Source organism: Anomaloglossus baeobatrachus, chromosome 4 (genome assembly GCF_048569485.1).
Source record: "Anomaloglossus baeobatrachus isolate aAnoBae1 chromosome 4, aAnoBae1.hap1, whole genome shotgun sequence".
In the NCBI taxonomy this organism is placed as follows: Eukaryota; Metazoa; Chordata; class Amphibia; order Anura; family Aromobatidae; genus Anomaloglossus; species Anomaloglossus baeobatrachus.
In genome coordinates, this window is record NC_134356.1 from 523,023,074 (window position 1) to 523,037,458 (window position 14,385).

General features: G+C 43.1%; 1 protein-coding gene across 2 annotated transcripts in view; it reads left to right on the forward strand.

The window, feature by feature from the left end:
• Window positions 1–14,385, forward strand: part of FES (FES proto-oncogene, tyrosine kinase) — a 182,190-nt gene that overhangs the window by 4,922 nt on the left and 162,883 nt on the right. The gene's annotated exons all lie outside the window — the stretch shown is intronic.

Sequence of the window (14,385 nt, forward strand, 5' to 3'; positions counted from 1 at the left end):
TCCAGCACCGGTTCTCCCCTGCAGTGGTGAGGTCACCTTCACCGCTCGCATCACCGCTGCAGCTAATCACTGAGCTCAGCGGCTCATATCATCTACATCAGCAGAGCTGTTGAGCTCAATGATTGGCTGCAGCGGTGATGTGAGCTGTCGATGTGCTGTCAGCCCCGACGCGGCGGAAAGCTGGCACTGGAACTACGGGGTGACTACCTGCTCTGTTTGTTATGCTACACACACACATATATATATATATATATATATATATATATATATATATATATATATATTATAGCCATTTGGGTCCACTTTTATGAAAGTGGAAAACCTGTTGATTATGAAAGTGGAAAAATGACCAGTTAATAGTTCAAATGATCAGTGATCTCTCATACTGCTGCAATCCAATCATTCATTTTACCATGTAATATACTGAATAGTGGGGAAAAAATATTTGTGAGGCATTAAGAGAAAAAAAAATACAATTCTGCCTTACTCTGATTTATTTTATTACTAGCTGTAGTACCCAGGCGTTGCCCGGGATAGTAACTGTCTGCCTGTCTTTCTCCCAGTCTTTGTATGCGTGTCGCTGTCTGTCTGTCTGTCTCTCTGTCTGTCTCTTTCCTTGTCTGCCTGTGTCTATGTCTCTGTCTGTCTGTTTCTATCTCTCTGTATTTGTATCAGTCCATCTGTCTCCATCTCTGTGTCTGTCTGTCTCTATCTCTCTGTCTGTCTCTATGTGTGTGTGTCTGTCTGTCTCTCTCTTTCCCCGTCTTTCTCTTTCCCCATCTGTCTCTTTCCCCGTCTGTCTCTTTCCCCGGCTGTCTCTTTCCAGGGCTGTCTCTTTGCCCGGCTGTCTCTTTTCCCTACTGTCTCTTTGCCCGGCTGTCTCTTTGCCCGGCTGTCTCTTTGCCCGGCTGTCTCTTTGCCCGGCTGTCCCTTTGTCCGACTGTCTCTTTGTCCGGCTGTCTCTTTCCAGGGCTGTCTCTTTGCCCGTCTGTCTCTTTGCCCATCTGTCTCTTTCCAGGGCTGTCTCTTTCCAGGTCTGCCTCTTTCCCCGTCAGTCTCATTCCCCGTCTGTCTCTTTCCAGGGCTGTCTCTTTCCAAGGTTGTCTCTTTGCCCGGTCTGTCTCTTTGCCCGTCTGTCTCTATCTATGTCTCTTTCCCCGGCTGCCTCTGTCTGTCTCTTTCCCTGTCTGTCTCTTTCCTTGTCTCTCTCTATCCGTCTCCCCACCGACATCTTATTACCTCATACATAAGCTTCTTATACTAACAGCTTATTTTGTTCCTATAGCAACCACTGACAGTTGCTATTAATAACCTATAGCTCCCACCTCCATTCACTTTAATAGAGGCAGTTTTTTTGAAGAGTAACTGTAAAGCGCGGGGTTAAATGTTCCCGTCAAAACATAGTCTATGACGTTCCCTGAGTCACATGGGGAGCCTGTGCAAAATCTTATGATTGTAAATGCGACGGAGCGGATTCCTTTAACGGACATACGCACACACACACACACACACACACACACACACACGCGCACACACACACACACACACATTCAGCTTTATATATTAGATTTATGGCATTCACTGTGCTGTAAAGATTATGTTAATTTTATTCTATGGGTCACTAGGAAATAGCAAATGTATATAGTTTTTTTATGTTGTGCTGCTTTTAAAAGAACAAAAAAAATACATTTTTACAAAGTTACTTTTTGTTGGGTTATTATGAATGATGGCAGGATTTCATATTTTGTTTTTTTTCATGTCACAGGCATTTTATAAGGGAGGAATAGTAACATTCTTCCAGAATAATTAGCTCTTTGAAAAAATAATGTACAAGTTCTATGTGTATTTAGAAGATAAACATATGAAATGTATCAGTGATGGTATTGTCCGGATCTCAGTGTGCTCAGCCCCCCCTCCCCCCTGATCCACATCCCCCCCCCCAGCACACTCACAATATTTGTTTTTCCTGGTGTGATTGCCCTGTGTACCTTACTTTACCTTTGTGATTGCTGCCAACACGTACTGTGTCCTGTTTTTTATAGTCTTGAATATCCTTTTCTAATTCATTATAGGCCTCATACACTGATTTTTTTTTTTCATACACAAAGAAAAGACAAAAAACGATTTTCATCAGTGTTTTGGATCAGAGGTTCGTCAGTGTTTGGTCAGTCTTTTCCATCATATTGTTGATTTTCTTCCTTGATCTTGAAGAAGGGGACTTGATCCCTGAAACGCGTAGACCTATAAAATAAAATAAAAATATTTTAATAATCAACAGTTTATTCATTCGGCAGAAGCGCGGCATTAACCCCGTTCTTCCTCTCCAGCACTGAAGTTTAACCACTGAGCCATGAATGAGATCATATTAAGAGGATCTCGGATAATGACAGAACCTTTAAAATATACTTGTCCTTTCACACAGAACCATGTTGCCATCAGTCACCACAAGTGGTTAAAAATTCTTTTGGTGCATATAGCAGTATAATATGTACAGAAACTGCCACAAATCTCATGCTCCTCCCATCCACTCTGAGTAGGTGTCTCTTCATCAGCATTCTACCAGCACTGTAGGTGCAGGAACAGTCCCTCATTTCCCAGCATGTCATTTTTCCATCATTGTCCAATGACTTGCCTGCCCGAAACTGAAAGCTGTCCTCCCTGGTATACCTGTCTTCACTTTGATAAACTGGAGAGAGACAGATCTGCTTCCTCTTTCTGTAATCTGCCTCCGTGTCCCTCTGTGTCCCTGCTTATAGAGATGAAATACACTTGACAACAGGCAATAGATCTTTCTGTGAGACCAAATTGTCTGAAGAAAACCCCAAACATTTAAAGTAGGGCATATTGCCATTTTTGGCATATTTCAGGTCAATGGGGTCTTCTGGGGATGTTTTTTGTATGTGCCAAGAGCTTTCCCTGTACATATGTGTAATGTAGCTTATACATACACAAAAATGAGAGGTAATGGGTTTCTGCATAACATTTTTTGCAGGTGAGGTACTGAATGATCAGAAGGCCTAGATGCATAACGCCAAAATGAAAAAAGAGGTTCACATGGGTATGTGCAAGCTTCATTGGTTAGGAATAGTTTAGCTTTAACTAGCTGAATTTATTAAACATTAATACAATAGAAGGTCACAGTGTTTAGCTGCACAATATGCTCCCTGACTTTCTATTGTTCCTGGTGTTCGTATTCATTGTACTAGGTAGCTTTCCTGCTGGCTTCATCTCTCTCCCTTTAGGACCCAGCAGGAGCTCACCTTCCACCCAGCTTCTGATTAGTATTCTCTATGTGCTTAAATACTCCTATCTTCCCAGGACTGGTGCTGGTGATATTATTCAGATCAGTCAAACTCTGGTTGCAAGCAGGTGGCTTGCTCTCATCTGTAGTATCATTGCTGAAACTTTGCTGAACTTCTGCCTTTGTCATCTGTGGATACGTAGTTCATGCACTTTCCCTTGTGTGTCCTCCTTGTTGTCTTGTTTAGAAGAGCTCATCCCACCCATTCCTTATTTAGGGCCCAGCACTAGGGATACCTAGGGTCAGGTATCCAGCTCGGTGCATAGGTACAAAACCTATCTAGGGTGGTGAGGGACCCCAGGGACCAGCAGTAGGTTTGGTCAGGGGTCACATCTCCCCCATCCCTAGACACAGGGTTTCCCTTCCCTTGCCTTTCGCTATTTGCGTGGTACTTCCACGTACTTAGCGTGATAATTAAGTTGGATCTTAACACTGTAACTCTTTCTCACCAGACCATACAATTAGACTGAGATCTATTAATAATTAAATAATCTATTAATCTATGAATTTATATTTGTTATGGATTATTTCATCTCTCTAGCTTTTCATTATCAGAGTGTCAGCGACGTATGCTTTCTGCTGTTAACCCTTTCCTGTAGTCATTTGGAATAATGTAGAAGACCGTTATGTGCCTATAAATTGCCTTTACTGTTTTCTCAATTCACACTTTTGCCCTGCAGCAACCAATTCAATTCCCAGCATAACTAACATAGTTTAAGAAACATTGCTTAAAGTGGTTTATTGAAATGAACAGAATTACAGGGCGTGCAGAGACCTGTGGATGGAAAGCTTGAAGGAAGACATTACAATAATAATACAATAATAGTACTATATACAACTCTGAAACGGCTATACTGCGGTCCGCACATGAATCACTTACTAGCGTGCACCACTGCTGGCACATCTCTTTCTGTAACATCTACAGGATTGAATGAAAGCGGTAGCGTGCATGCGTGGTCACCTCTCCATAGAACTCTGTTGAACTGTGGTGGCCACGATCACCAGACCCTGTTTACCCCAGAATAGGATATTCCCATAATTGAAAGTTATCACCAAACCATGAGATAGGCAATCACTATCTGATCAGTGGTGGTCCAACATTTCAGATCCTCACTGATCCCAAGAACGGGATTCTGAAGTTGTAAACACTGCTCCATTCATTCTGGAAGGGACTACCGAAGATAGTCAAGGGAAGCGATTGGCTTTTCCAACATACTGTAGAGAATGATTGGAATGGTGGTGCCCTCAATACCATTGTTGGAGATAAGATTTTATGAAGGACTTTCTATATAAGCCTTTTAATATATTTATACATCCCACTATAAAGGCCCCGTCACACACAGCAACATCGCTAGCAACATCGCTGCTAACGAACAACTTTTGTGACGTTGCTAGCGATGTTGCTGTGTGTGACATCCAGCAACAACCTGGCCCCTGCTGTGAGGTCGTTGGTTGTTGCTGAATGTCCTGGGCCATTTTTTACTTGTTGCTGTCCCGCTGTGAAGCGCAGATCGCTGTGTGTGACAGCGAGACAGCAACAACTAAATGTGCAGGCAGCAGGAGCCGGCTTCTGCTCTGTGTACATGTAGCTGCAGGACACATCGGGTTAATTAACCCGATGTGTGCTGTAACTAGGAGAGCAAGGAGCCAGCGCTCAGTGTGCGCTGCTCCCTGCTCTGTGCACATTTAGCTGCAGCACACATCGGGTAATTAACCCCATGTGTGCTGTAGCTAGGAGAGCAAGGAGCCAGCGCTAAGCATTGTGCGCTGCTCCCTGCTCTGTGCACGTGTAGCTGCAGCACACATCGGGTAATTCACCCGATGTGTGCTGTACTAGGAGAGCAGGGAGCCAGCGCTCAGTGTGCGCTGCTCCCTGCTCTCTGCACGTGTAGCTGCGTGCGCTGGTAACCAAGGTAAATATCGGGTTGGTTACCCGATATTTACCTTAGTTACCAAGCGCAGCATCTTCCACGCGGCGCTGGGGGCTGGTCACTGGTTGCTGGTGAGCTCACCAGCAACTCGTGTAGCCACGCTCCAGCGATCCCTGCCAGGTCAGGTTGCTGGTGGGATCGCTGGAGCGTCGCAGTGTGACATCTCACCAGCAACCTCCTAGCAACTTACCAGCGATCCCTATTGTTGTTGGGATCGCTGGTAAGTTGTTTAGTGTGACTGGACCTTTAGTTTCCAACTGCCTTTTTATGCCCTAATAGGTGTTCACAAGAGTGGGTAAGCGTTTCAATAAAACCATTGTCTTTAATACACCACCTAAGGGGATGATCCTAGCAGTAACAGCCAATGCCTTAAAAAAGACTATGTCTTAGATCATAATAATCCCTTATATAAATGTTCAGAAGTCTTGTTCTGAAGGTTGATCCTGTAAGATAACCTCTTGGAGTCGGATGGGAATTGTTTCCTTTTTAGGGCAATTGACTTATCCCTTTTTTGGGAGAAGGGAATGTAATGTTTTACGGTTTACTCAGACCCCTTTTATTCATCCATATCTTTCCTCATTCTTTTATTTAACCGGATGTATATATATTTATTTTTTCACCCCTGCAATATAACTATGTAGAATGGAGTTGGTACCGCCTTTGCTGTTATGTCACCTATTTAAGAAAACATATACTTTTCTAGGAAAGACTCCCCACTTCTAAGTATTGTAATGCTGTTCATGCATGAAATACTTAATCAGTCATCATTCTCCTTGAGCTTGAATAACTGTCTACTTCACGGCTGAGCTGTTTTTGCTACTCAACTCCTGCAGTAGAACAGGGTGACTCTAGACTTGTTAGAAAGCTGGTATCTGACATAGAAAGTAAATACAGCCCATTATACTGCAACTGCCTGACTATGGGATATAATTCACTTTTGCATCTTTAAGCATTGTTCCAGGATTTTCAGTTGATGGCTTATCCTTTCTATAGGCCATGAGTGTATGATCCGCGCAAATTAAATACATGGTATAACCACCTCCCCATTGTACGAAGTGTCAATGATATCCACAAGAATGACCGCCACGCTTCACTGCAATACCTATATCCAGATCTGAGGATTTTATAAAGGTGGCACTAATATATATCATTTCTATATACAGTACTCAGCAAAAGATTTAGGTAGGTGTGTAATAAAATGCTGCCAAAGTAGGAATGCTTTGAAAAATAGAAGTGTTAATAGTTTATCTTCATCAAATAACAAAACACAAAGTGAAGGAACAAAAAAAGAAAGCTAAATCAAATCAATACTTGATGTGACTTCCCTTTAGAATAATATCAAAGCATCAATTCCTCTCTAGATACACCTTCAGACAATTTATAAAGGAACTAAACAGATCTTCTGTGGATGTAGAATTGTGCAAATCCATCTGTGTCTTCATGGAATGCCACACAGACTGGATGATGCTGAGATCAGGGCTCTGCGGGGGCCGGATCATCACTTTCAGGACTCTTTGCAGCATTTTTCACACCTGTTAATAACTTTTTCACAGTACAATATATATTGAGACTTTTATGATAGTTTGGGGTGCAAATAATTAGTCTGGAAGGCGTGCCAGTACATATGCTATCACAAATGCCCAATATTTCACCTGCCGCAATATTTTTACAATGTATATTTCTTAACTTAGACAAATATCAAACATGCCATGAGTCTTTTGTAGCCTTAACAAATACCTCAATTCACACAATGCAGTTCGGACATAGGATGACTTGCCATGGACAATCTAAAATTGAGTTGCTGCCATGATGAAGAGCTACAAACCACTAACTCAATGTAACTCAAGTTTTAGAATAGATGAGAAACGCGATAGAACATTATTGGTGGATATCGTGGCCACTGGATAGACAAAGTGATACCAGACATAAATAATTAGTTAATAATTAGTATTTGTATGCATTGCATTATAACATGTGTTGCTCAAGTTTTTTCTGCTATAGTTGCATGTGCAGTTCTTATTAAGAAGATTGTGCAAATACACACAGGATAACTTACATCAGTTCTCAGGTTTCAAATGTAGATGGATGTCTCTTTGGGTGTAGTGCACGGAACAAACAGGCCACCTCCTGAACAATACAATCCAAAAAGTGCAAATACCTAGATTAAGAGCGCGACACGCTCGAAACGCGCAAACCTGCTAGTGTCTATGTCATTTTAATATCTTATGGATTAATAAATGTGATGTTTTTATTATTTTTGTGGTTGCTAGTATTTGCACTTTTTGGATCTTATTAAGAAGATACTGGAGGAAATACAAAACTGTTTCACCTTTTTGACTTGTAAAATAAAGCAATTGGAGTTGTGCAGGCAAAAATGTGACAAGAAGATTATTTGTTGTGATAATTTTCTCAAGTTTTGCAGGAAGTATTAAGATAAATGTGAGAAAAGTATGTATAGAAAAGTCTGACAATGTATATGACAGGACAGGAGACTGTATTTAATTCGAACATTTACATTTTAAAGCATATACTCAATATACTATATAACATCACGAATTGTTGCTGATGAAAAAAAGAAACAATTAAAGGAGTTTTCCACTACTAATGTCACCTCCTTTCATTTATCCTAACTATTCCTAACTAACACTTTCCCAATATACAGTACTTCTGTTACCTACCTTGCTCCTCTAAGCTAATCTATATACGGTTCTTATACAGTTAGGTCCAGAAATATTTGGACAGTGACACAAGTTTTGTTATTTTAGCTGTTTACAAAAACATGTTCAGAAATACAATTATATATATAATATGGGCTGAAAGTGCACGCTCCCAGCTGCAATATGAGAGTTTTCACATCCAAATCGGAGAAAGGGTTTAGGAATCATAGCTCTGTAATGCATAGCCTCCTCTTTTTCAAGGGACCAAAAGTAATTGGACAAGGGACTCTAAGGGCAGCAATTAACTCTGAAGGCGTCTCCCTCGTTAACCTGTAATCAATGAAGTAGTTAAAAGGTCTGGGGTTGATTACAGGTGTGTGGTTTTGCATTTGGAAGCTGTTGCTGTGACCAGACAACATGCGGTCTAAGGAACTCTCAATTGAGGTGAAGCAGAACATCCTGAGGCTGAAAAAAAAGAAAAAATCCATCAGAGAGATAGCAGACATGCTTGGAGTAGCAAAATCAACAGTCGGGTACATTCTGAGAAAAAAGGAATTGACTGGTGAGCTTGGAAACTCAAAAAGGCCTGGGCGTCCACGGATGACAACAGTGGTGGATGATCGCCGCATACTTTCTTTGGTGAAGAAGAACCCGTTCACAACATCAACTGAAGTCCAGAACACTCTCAGTGAAGTAGGTGTATCTGTCTCTAAGTCAACAGTAAAGAGAAGACTCCATGAAAGTAAATACAAAGGGTTCACATCTAGATGCAAACCATTCATCAATTCCAAAAATAGACAGGCCAGAGTTAAATTTGCTGAAAAACACCTCATGAAGCCAGCTCAGTTCTGGAAAAGTATTCTATGGACAGATGAGACAAAGATCAACCTGTACCAGAATGATGGGAAGAAAAAAGTTTGGAGAAGAAAGGGAACGGCACATGATCTAAGGCACACCACATCCTCTGTAAAACATGGTGGAGGCAACGTGATGGCATGGGCATGCATGGCTTTCAATGGCACTGGGTCACTTGTGTTTATTGATGACATAACAGCAGACAAGAGTAGCCGGATGAATTCTGAAGTGTACCGGGATATACTTTCAGCCCAGATTCAGCCAAATGCCGCAAAGTTGATCGGATGGCGCGTCATAATATAGATGGACAATGACCCCAAGCATACAGCCAAAGCTACCCAGGAGTTCATGAGTGCAAAAAAGTGGAACATTCTGCAATGGCCAAGTCAATCACCAGATCTTAACCCAATTGAGCATGCATTTCACTTGCTCAAATCCAGACTTAAGACGGAAAGACCCACAAACAAGCAAGACCTGAAGGCTGCGGCTGTAAAGGCCTGGCAAAGCATTAAGAAGGAGGAAACCCAGCGTTTGGTGATGTCCATGGGTTCCAGACTTAAGGCAGTGATTGCCTCTAAAGGATTCGCAACAAAATATGGAAAATAAAAATATTTTGTTTGGGTTTGGTTTATTTGTCCAATTACTTTTGACCTCCTAAAATGTGGAGTGTTTGTAAAGAAATGTGTACAATTCCTACAATTTCTATCAGATATTTTTGTTCAAACCTTCAAATTAAACGTTACAATCTGCACTTGAATTCTGTTGTAGAGGTTTCATTTCAAATCCAATGTGGTGGCATGCAGAGCCCAACTCGCGAAAATTGTGTCACTGTCCAAATATTTCTGGACCTAACTGTATACCTGTTGATGTTCTAGCTTTGATCCTTTGGATCTGGTTACCGGAATCTGACAACGAGCACAGCACGTCACTGGTGTGGATAGGGCTGCCTCTCTGTGAGTGACAGCAGTCTGGGCGTGCATGCCCAAATCACACTCCTGTCAGCCTGCTTTACAGTGCGGTGCTTTCATCTGACAAGTGTTGCGATGTGCCAGTCATTAGATAGTATATCACAGGGTGATCGGCACAATGCAGCGTTTGTCACATAAAAGCACTGCACTGTAAAGCAGACTGAGAGGAGACTGAAGTGTGATCTGGGCATGTATGCTCAGACTGCTGTCAATCACATAGAGGCAGCACTGTCCCACCAGTGATGTGTCCTGCTCGGTTTGTCTGATTTCGGTCTCTAGAACAGAAGCATCAAAGCCAGAACATTAATATAGGAATATTGGAGGCACAGAGAGATCAGCTTACAGGAGCAGGGTAGGTAGCAGAAGAATATTAGGAAAGTGTTAGTTAGGAATAGTTAGGACAAATAAAAGGGGATCACATTCGTAATGGAAAACCTCTTTAATGGGAAAAATAATAAAATGTCATGTTTCACATCTACACTTATGTTGCACCACTGACGGCCTCCTCTAATAATGCTGAGCAGCTGTCAGTACGTGGGGCGCAGTTACAGCCTCACTACACAAAGAATGGTGATTGAAGCCACGCCAGCGCCACCCCCATGACTGAAATGCTGCCAGGAGGATTAAAGTTCATTTCCTCTTGGCAATGGGCAGGATTCAAACGCTTGTAATCTGCAGATTAACCCCATATCAGGTTAATAGCGTTTTCCACTTGACAGGTTCCCTTTAAATGTAAATCTATTTGACAAGAATGTAGGGTTTAGGAATTAAAAACAGACTACTAAAACCTACTGCAACAAGTGTTATTTGTGAAAAAGAAAGGTTTGGTCATTTCAAAGTCCGAATGCCCCCAAAAGAGCAAGTTTACTTCCTGATGTCTCTCCCTAATTCAATCACTAGTCAGTCTTTCATGGTCAGCCTCATCCATCTTACACCGCTCCATCACCTGCATAATGAAAACATTACTAGTCTCGGAAAATGACGACACAAGTACAAGTCCTGCAATGAACAAGCCCTTACACAGCCACATGATCAGCAAAATGAAAATGTTATGTGAAAAGGGAAAATGGCACACAAGCATTTTTTGGAATTTCCGAATTTTTAATTCACCACTTAAATAAGAAAAACCTATGCAAGTGTGGTATTGATGTAATACTACTGACCTGGAGATTCATATCTCAAAGTTATTTTTACAGCACAATAAATGTTATAAAAGCAAAACCAAAAAAAACAAATGCGGAATTGCTTTTTTCTTGCAATTTCATATCACTTGGAATTTGTTTAAAATTTTTCAGTACATTCATGAAAACAGGAATAGTGTTATTCAAAATTACAGCTAGAAATCAAGCAACAATGTAAAGGTTCAGCACCACCAATCACTTAACCATTAACTCCACTAAGCAACAATGATTCTGATACATGGAAAATAGAACTACATAAGTGGTGCGCTGCCCAATGTAGATACTCAAAATTATGCAAACAAGAATTGAATCAACAGCACTCACCATTTGTGTCCAAGTGTCCTTTATTGTAGATCCATAAATTCACTGAATGATGGGGAGCAAGGATGGGAGAGCGGCGAACATCCGGATGACGGCTGTTTTATGCGTGTCAAGCTGCGCTTCAACAGAACCTGTTGAAGTGCGGCTTGACATGTGCGAAACGGCTGTCGTCCGGACGTTCCCCTCTCCTCCTTCCCTGCACTCTGTCATCCAGTGAATTTATAGATCTACAATAAAGGACATTTGGACATACATGGTGATTTCTGCTGCTGCTTCAGTTCTTTTTAGTATCAAAAGTGCAACTAGTCCTGAAAAACACAAGCCATCATACAGCTTCTGATCTTTCACTTCCTCCAGAAGAATGTGATTTATCCAAAGGCGAGGAGAGTGAAGCGGCCGCTGAATGGCTGGAGGGAACGAGTGACATATCAGCGTCACACGATTCACTGGAGAGGCAGTGCCGATGTCGCGGGCGGAGGAGGGGACGCTGCGCTCACCCACTGCTCGGGTCCGGCTGCTGCTGCTCGGTGGTGGCTCGAGCGGTGGGCCGGATCCCGGGGACTCGAGCGGCATTCCTCGCCCGTGAGTGAAAAGGGGGAATGGTTTTGGGGATTGATTGTCCGGGACGCCACCCACGGTTGTGGTGAGATTGGTGACACCACCGCTGCTCTGGACGGGGATCCCGGGAGCGATGACAGGGAGCAGCTTGGATGTTATTCCTCCCCTCCGTGGGTTGGGGGTTTGGTCGTCCCGGGGCCCGGTGAGGGGTAGGGATGAATGGCAGGCGGGTTACGGGGCCTGGTGAAGTGCAGGGTCGCGGGGGCAGCGCGGTGCTCAACGGCACGGTAGTACTCAGCCAATGATGCATGCAAAGTCTCCGGTAAAACAAACGGCTGGATGGAGGGGTCCCACAGACGGCTGCGGTAGTTCTCCCGGTAGGTTGATGGTGACTGCCTTTCCCTGCACCTGTGTTGTGTTTATGGTTCCAATGGGTTTCCACCAGTAACCCGCTCCCCAGCTTGGATGGATGCTGAAGGAGCCCCTTTTGCCCGCAGGCTCTGGCCCTGGGAACTGTAGCCTTGGCGGTGACTGTGTTTCCCTTTACGGTTTGAGCTGTTGCCTTCAATCGGGTCTTGACTGCTGGGAAACCCCGGAGGTTCCCTTCGCTAACGGATTTGACCAGTTTAACGGCGACTCCTAGCCTGGTCGGGGTCCGTAAGCCCTGCCGGATGGTGCTGGCTTCTCTTTGCTCCCCGATCCGATACCGTCGGGCCACCGCCCATCCACGGTTCTTACGGTTTGCTCTAATCAGCCTCTCCTGCAGACGGTCACCACTGTCTGCCAACCTTGCTGTTCTGTCCGGGCCACACACCCGGACGCCTTCAGTCTCCTCTGCTACTACTACACTTCGCTCCTCACTTCTCCAACTTCAAACTCTATCTGTCTTCTTTTCCTTCCTTTTTCCCGCCTCCAGGACTGTGAACTTCTCGGTGGGCGGGACCACCCCCTGGTGTGGACATCAGCCCCTGGAGGAAGGCAACAAGGATTTTGTGTTTGACTTCGGTGTGCCTCACCAAGGTGTGGGGTGTGTTGGTGTAGTTCTGTGATGACCTGGCTTGTCCAGGGCGCCACACCGACACCGCTGGAATGGCACCGGAGGTGAGTATAAGTGTTATTATATTGGGGTCAAGCATAGGGATTGGGAAGGGGTTGTGCGAGTGGTGGACATCTCCTTTTATTGTGCCACTCTAACCTTGAATAATTTCATGATCTATTATTTTGGGGGTTATAGACTTTTTGCACTTATAATTGAATGCTATTTTTCATCTGCAAATAAAAAAGGATCATGTAAAGGTGTTTACACTTCATGACTTGTCTTATGGCAGTTTACCAGCCTTTATATTGTATGTGCTATAATTAATGGGATTCTGGAGTATGCCACTCATATTAGGCAGGATCCATGCAATTTGTTTGTTTTTTTTCTGATATGATTTATTTTCCGAACGCCAGTGTGTTTTTTCTCTCTTGTGTTTAAGTGACCACAAGAGCTGGAAACTTTTCTCTGTTGTACTAAAAATGTCATCGCAATCAGCACTTTTTTTTTACACCACACATTTCCTACACACTATTTGGAAATGTTGTGGTAATTTAACCTGTTCTACCACAGGACTAAATTCTTCCAAGAAAATATTTCAACAAGGTTTTTTGGGGGGAGAAAAATACAAATTGAACCTGGAAAGAAATGTGTCTTACTCCCTGTTCACAGTGGAGTTGTGGGTTCCACTTAAATAAAAAAGCCTATATAAATTTAGTATTTCTGTAATTGTACAGGCCTAGAGAATAATCTTGACAAGTCATTTTTACGATGATATAAATACCATAAAAACAAAACCCAAAAAATAATTTGTGTTTTTGAGTTGTGTTTTGCTTTCCAGTACATTAAAGAGGTGGTTTACCAATTTTCATTACTGGGCACATCGATATTATGTTGAGATACAAGATTTCTCTCAAGTACCTTGTGTTGCCAATAGAGCCTGTGAGTGGCGCTATTGCGGTCCGCTCACCCCCTTCGCGTGACCCCTGGGCTCCGTGACGTCTGATGTCCGGTGATGTCACGTCAACTGAGGTGGGCCACGGTCTTCCTGAATGATTGAATGGTGGGCGAAGTTTCACCGCTCATCACAGCCCAACATCTCGCGTGCTCTCTCCTTCACTGCAGAGTGTTGCAAGCAAGATCAACGCTGGACTGTGATGAGCAGTGTTGCCGCCTACAGTCCAGTTACTCGGGAAGACTGGGGTCCGCCTCAGTTGACGTGACATCACTGACATCAGAAGTCACGGAGCCTGGGGGTCACGTGAAGGGGTGAGCGGACCGCAATAGTGCCACTCAGGCACTGTTGGTAACACAAGGTATTTGAGAGAAACCTTGTTTCTCAACAGTATATCGATGTAGCTAGTAATGAAAACAGGTCAACCACCCCTTTATATAGTAAAATGAATTGTGTCATTCAAAACTACAAATTGACCTGCTCTAAAACAAGTAATAAAAATCCCTCACCGCTTCATCCTTGCTGATCCTACACTAATGCTCCGATGGCCTTCAAAGGTCTACAAACGTGAGTTGCAGCTAATCAGTGGCCTCAGAGATTATGTATTGTACTACTGGCACCA